Source organism: Eurypyga helias, unplaced genomic scaffold (assembly GCF_000690775.1).
Source record: "Eurypyga helias isolate BGI_N326 unplaced genomic scaffold, ASM69077v1 scaffold31064, whole genome shotgun sequence".
In the NCBI taxonomy this organism is placed as follows: domain Eukaryota; kingdom Metazoa; phylum Chordata; class Aves; order Eurypygiformes; family Eurypygidae; genus Eurypyga; species Eurypyga helias.
The window spans coordinates 7189-13871 of record NW_010246141.1 but is presented as its reverse complement, the minus strand read 5'-3'; positions in this window follow the sequence as shown (position 1 = coordinate 13871).

Genomic DNA, 6683 nt, shown 5'->3' with positions numbered 1-6683 from the left:
CAGTGCAGAGAGAAATGGAACTGAAAACAGTGGAGGAAAAGGTCTCACAGGTGGAGACACAGGTGTAGCCTTAGTTTTTGCCTAGAGAGGCTCCAAGCTTAATGATTTTAATTTGGGACTTTTATACCCACTTAGCTTGGGAAGTAGCAGGCACTGGGAGACTTGGAGCCTGGGGGTCTGATACCAGAGCACATAGCTGGGAGATGGGAACCCTGTCTTGGGTGGGGAAGGTGGTGTCAGGGCTGAAGTGGAAGTCTAGCAATATCTTTTTCTAGTCATGCCCACATCCAGGATAGGAGTGGGTGACAGCAGGGAGTGCTGGCAGTCACTGTGATGTCAAGCACAGAACTGGCAACAAGAAAAACAGGCTCAGAATGGCTCATAGCAATGCCTTAGTCACAAAATGATCCCTAATGACCTGGTGGATCTGCTACTACTAAACCTAGACTTCCTACTCCTGCTCTGCATTTGGGTTTGAGAGGGCATCACATACTGTCTGTATGAATATCTGGGAAGTATTTCATTAAGAAAGCCTTCCAGAATATTTTTGGTCACCTGTCTTTGGCAGGTTGTGTGTGAAAGCAGCATTTGTGCCTGTTCTTAAAGATTCCCTGTCATGACCTGGCCTTGCAGATAACATGGTGAAACATAGAAAAAGAAACAGCAGATGGCAACCAAGAGCTTGACTGCTGGTGCACACAGTGCAATAAGAAAATTATAATAAAGGAAAATTATGCAAGATAATAAAGTAACTCCCTGTTCTTGGATTTGCAAATTAAGTATTTGTATGTCAAATAACAAAAAAAATTATAGAGCCGTATGCCTGAAAACTTGTTTGTGTTTTTTCTGATTATCATAGAATCACAGAATGGTCTGGGTTGGAAGAGATCTTAAAGACCATCTAGTTCCCCCCCCCCTGCCATGGGCAGGAACACCTTCCACTAGACCAGGTTGCTCCAAGCCTCATCCAGCCTGGCCTTGAACACTTCCAGGGATGGGGCATCCACAGCTCCCCCTGGGCATCCTGTGCCAGTGCCTCACCACCCTCTCTGGGAAGAACTTCTTCCTGATATCCAATCTAAACCTCCCCACTTTCAATTTAAACCCGTTACCCCTTGTCCTGTCACTACAGGCCCTTGTAAAAAATCCCCCCCCAGCTTCCTTGTAGGCCCCTTCAGGTAGTGGAATGTGCTATATCACTTGATCCTTCAGACGTAAGGAAGCAGTATAAATATAAGGAAGAAATTCTTCCCGGAGAGGGCGGTGAGGCACTGGCACAGTTTGCCCAGAGAAGCTGTGGATGCCCCATCCCTGGAAGTGTTCAAGGCCAGGCTGGATGAGGCGTTGAGCAACCTGGTCTAGTGGAAGGTGTCCCTGCCCATGGCAGGGGGATTGGAACTAGATGATCTTTAAGGTCCCTTCCAACCCAGACCATTCTCTGATTCTGTGATCTAGTAGAAGTTACTAATATGTCCTGAAAACCTTGCCTCCTATAGAACTTGTGAGCCTTTCTCAAACCACAAACTTTTCCTCTGCCCTTCCTTCAGCTTTTGTCTACTGGGAAGCACTAAGAGAACAGGAAACTATTTAGAAAAACTCTCTAAATGACATTGTATATTCATTTTTTTTTTCAAAGCTGAAAATAGAGCTGCCTAGTTTGCTAGACAATAACCTATAATCTCAGTATTACACATCAGTATGTATTTAATGGAAGGATATGAGCATCTAAACGCAGGCACTTCTATTGTTTGGGGGTTTTTTTGGTAATTTAGAGCAAGAATCCAAACTTAAATTGTGATTTTTAAGAATGTGATGCTTTTGAAGCTCCATCAGTATCCCAAACTGAGTTTATTTTCTTTTGCTTTACCCAACATGCCATAGTAAAATTGGTTATTTCCAAGTCAGAGGAAGCAGCTCCTTCTGTCTCTTCAGATGTGTTTTTTGTTAGCTTCTTTAATGCCTCTGGTTCCATCATCCGCACTAGGTGGAAAGCCGTAATTTGTGCTGACATCATCTAACTGCCCTGAAGAAAAAATATGTTGCATATCACCAAGGAAAGGGAGAAATTTATGTATAATTTAGGACAATAATGGGGTTTAATTCACAAAGTCTCACAGCATCTCACACACTGACAGAGTCTGCTATCATTAGCGATGTCTTGGGATTCTGTTATGTGGATATAATCAGTTATGACTGAAAGGAAATCATTATAAGGGTCTCAGTTTTGTAACCACTTCTGGGGTTTATTATCCTTTGTGGCAGTTGTGCTTATGAGAACGCAGGAGTCATTTGGTTTTCCAAGCAAGAAAACCCTTGATATTTTGGGAGTGGGGCGTGTGTGTGTGTGGCAGAGGTTGTAGTGAGGTGCTGATGCTGAACAACAGCGAGGTTGTCCTCTCCAGCAGCAAGTCACTGTGACAGCCCAGATTGATCCGATGGGCTTGTGGTGGTTATTTGTAGTTCCTTAACCTGCCAGGCTTGTGCTGATGGCCCTGCCTTCAGCACAACACTGTACCGCTGCAGCCTGCCGCAATGGCTGTGGGACACCCACTTACTCACCATTTTCAGGCCCATGTGGTGTCCCTAAGCTGCACACAGCTCGCTGGGGGAGCTCTATCTAGCTGTGTCCATGACCTTCTCTTTGCCTTCCATGTGCACCTTACTGTGTCTGCATTTTCTCCTAGTGTATAGTTAGCATGGTCCTTTCTGCCTACTCTGCTGCACAGGTGCTGTGTGTATCCAGAGGAAGGATGCTGGAGCTGGGTTTCAGTGTGAATCAGCTTAATGTGGCCCTGAGAGAACACACAAAGATCACATCACTAGTTCTGAAACTCCAGACCTAAAGTGTAGGATGCTGTCTCCCTGGTGTACTGTCAAGAGCTCTGTCCTGTAGCTCTGCTCTCTTCCTCACTGCTAGGGGAGTACCAGGAAGGAAGCTTTTCCCACTGGTTGTGCAGTATCCCTCCGCTCTAGGATATTTTTCGGGTTGTAGACTGTGGGATTTGGGGGAGGACTTTTTTTTTTTTTTTTACACTGTGTGTCCATTCCTTGTGTTTAGTACATTTCACTTGCGTATCTGTTTCCTGGCTTTGCTGTGCAATGTACAGTAACAGCACTACTAGCTTTTAAAAGTGCTGTAGAATAGTGGATGGTATACTTAGGCTGGATTATAAGACAGCCGTATGAGTTTGGGAACAGACCACCTCTTCTACGCTGCCAGTGCCTTATGCAGACTGAGTAAGTAACAGAATGCTTTGATAGGCTTTTTAGTCCTGAGAAGATAAGCCATTTAAGTCCAGGATGGCTGTTTCAGGGCTCTTGTGAGGCTCCTGCGTCCACCCTTCATTATTCAATACAGAGCTAATGGTACCCACTGGCCTTGGCTCTGTTAGTCAACACAGCAGCTTTCACTCTAAGGCATTTCCTTCTACCGGAGACGATGACTCCCTGTTTAATACTAACACAGCACATTTTGGTCACGGATGCCAATGTACTTTGCTGGACACTTGGAGAACCACTAGTCCTGTTTTATAGACCAGGAAACAAAGTAAAATGAGAGAACAAAATTTAGGCCAATTGTATAGGAAATCAGTGATGAGATGAGGATGAGAATCTAGCTCTCGGTTCTCACATAGCTGTGATGCTTCCTTAGTGAATGGGATGGATTTACATCAAAAAAAGTATTTGTGAGATAAGTTTCTTTGACTTGTTCCTCAGTCCTAGCAGAGGGCTGTGTCTAGTTTCCGGTAGTCATCCAATAAAAGAGGACAGGTTTCCTACCCACCGACCGCATGCTGTTTGCTGTAAGGTTCAGTATGTTAATATACAGCAGATGGAATGATCTGTGCTCTTCATTTCTGTATGTGTTAATGTAAGCACAGGAAGATTCACTTCATAAGAACTTAATGATTATGTACTTGTGTGACATCTGTAGATATGTAGACTCTAAAACCAGAACACATCATCTAATGCCCTCCCTGCTACAGACAACAGGATTCTTGCCTCTCACACATAATTTAAGGTTAATCTAAAACATAATTTTTAAACTTCCACACTTTTAAACTTCTGCAGTTTTAACTTCTTAAGACTTCAGATGATGAAGAATAACCATATCCTTAAGTAGCAGCATTCTGATGTTTAATTAAATTGTTAAAGGTTTGGACCTATTTCTAAGTTTCAACCACTGCGTATATTTATGTCCTTGTCAAAGTGCATTGACACTCTGAAATCTCCCTTATCTAATAAGTTTTAGACTCTTAGCTTTCTTTTGGATAAGCAAGATAGATTAGACTTCTTCGTGTCTCATTAATAAAGCAGGTTCTTTTTCCAGGCCATAAATCATTCTTGAAGCTCAGAAGTTGAAGTGCAGCCTTTGTGTCCTGTGATGTTGCCTTTAGCTAGCATAGATCTAGTATAGCTCATCATGTTATATGACATAAAAGGCAATATATTGTCTCTGGTTTAAAAAACTCTGTTTCTGTTTGAAGAGAAGATGTATCTGATTCAGTAGATAGTACATTTGATGCAGCAAGTAATAGATCTGACTCATTGGGTCATTTATTTGCTTGGTAAGTGGTACATATAAGGTAACTAACAAAGTATCTGGCTTGGTGCATGATCTGTTTTTGTTATCCTGAATGATTAACTTGTGTATGTGTTTAAGATTCATCTCTAGCTGTCCATAAAATCTGTCAGATTGGTTTTGTGACATGTATCCCAATGCATGGTCAGAAACAATAGTTTCCCTGTTGTCACATAAAATACAACAGCAGTCCCTCTGAATGTGAACATGAGCTAAATATAAACATATTATACATTTGCTTGTCAGTAAAGATGGTGTATTTTTAGAATTCAACTGAAACCTTACAATTTCTTATATGTAATTGGGAGTCTCCAGAGATTACTGTGTCTTGGATAGCCTAAAATCTATTTTGAGTTCTACCCAGTGCAATCTACACTTCCATCTGTTCCTTATTTGTGGCAGTCTGAAGCATGCCAACATGCAAGAGAACAAAAGCAATCCTGTTTTGACTAGGCTAGAACCACGTCTGTGATTTTCTTGGTACAGTCCCATTTGAGGCAGTAGGAGTAATTGATTTAGCAGGATTGGCACAAAACCAGACAAATCAGGCCAAGTCAGAGCTGAACTGATTTCTTGAGGATTTTTCTAGCTGAAAATTTAAGAAATATTTTGTTTTGTCATCATTCCAAACAAAATACTTTGATTTTGGATAAGTTGTAAACATCGCAGTCACTGAACTGGAGAGATTTTGAGATGGAATGCTTCCAGTCTCCTGTTGCCACTGCTTTGCTTTCCTGGAGCTTTTAAAATATTCATATTCCTCTCTTTCTAATTCCTTTGCTTTAAATGGCCACTTTCTGATACTGGGAGCAGGAGACCTGCCTGGCTCGAAGCATGTGCAGTCATTTGAAATTCAGAGCTAGGTTGGGTATTTCTGCCTGCCTCTGCCTTGTGTCATACAGATGTGCCGTGACTTGTTATGATTTACTTGACTTTTTTTCTGCCTAAATATCATTTTGTTGATGTGTCAGTCACTCATAAGTGCAATTAATTTTTGTAACAACTGACAGTGAGAGGTTGTTTTTCACCTGAAGCCAGTTGCTGAATGTGAGCATCTAGAGAAAGGTGAATCCTCTGTCATTAGGGCTGTAAGGTTTATCCAAAGGACCACACACATCCTCCCAGCTCTCCTGGTGACCTGAGTTACTTCAGTCCTTCTGCTTTTAGAAGGTGATGTGCTTGGTCTGCTGACACTGAAACACAGAGCTAAAGCAATCTTAGAGCATGAGATAAAAGGGGTTGGAACTCAAGGTGCTGGAAAACAGTTTCTTCAGGGTCCAGTTAGACTGGCTGAGAAAGGGCACCAAACTTTCTAGAGAGCTTATAATGCTTGATTTCTCTATAAAGGGTAGATGTGTTAGGACAGACTTTAAAATGGCTTCTGCATAAATGTTTTAAAAAGAAATGGAGAAAAAAGACAGCTTAATCTGAATTTTGTCAACCATTTTACTTACAGGAATTTTAAGCATCCCCTAAGGAATACTTCTATGGCAGTAAAGACATATATACCATAGAAAACAATAATGTTGTGCTAACACTATCAATATTAACACTAGCTATTTTCTTTTTTTTTTAATGGTATTGGGGAAGGGAGAAAACAAGTCTTCCTTAACTAGTGATCAGGTGCAGTGAGTTTCAACACATTTACTGATGGATATGATGTGCTGGCAGTGGCATTTGCATGTCCTATTTTCATGGAGGGAAAGGAGAGAGGCTGCTCTGCACAGCTGCACCTCATGATGGTAAATGCTAATTCCACAGCCCATTGGCGGTGGAGGGATAAAGCTCCCAAAAATCCCATGCTGTAAGGCCCTGCTTGGCAGGGCAATGTTAAGGAGGGCTGTACAGTGGATGTAAGAGTGGGCTGGGGAAATGCCTTTTTCTTTTTTTTCTTTTTTCCTTCAATACCCCAATGATTTTTTTAAATTTGCAGAAAAAAAATCAAGAAAGCTGTTGCATTTTTCTCAGTTAATATGCAAACATGTATTTGACTGAATCAGATGTCTCTTGCAAAACTTCCCATTTTGCTAAAGAGGTTGTGAAAAGTGACTGCTGTTTATCGATCAGTGTAAATTACTTTTCTGTGTGAGTAGTACCCAGT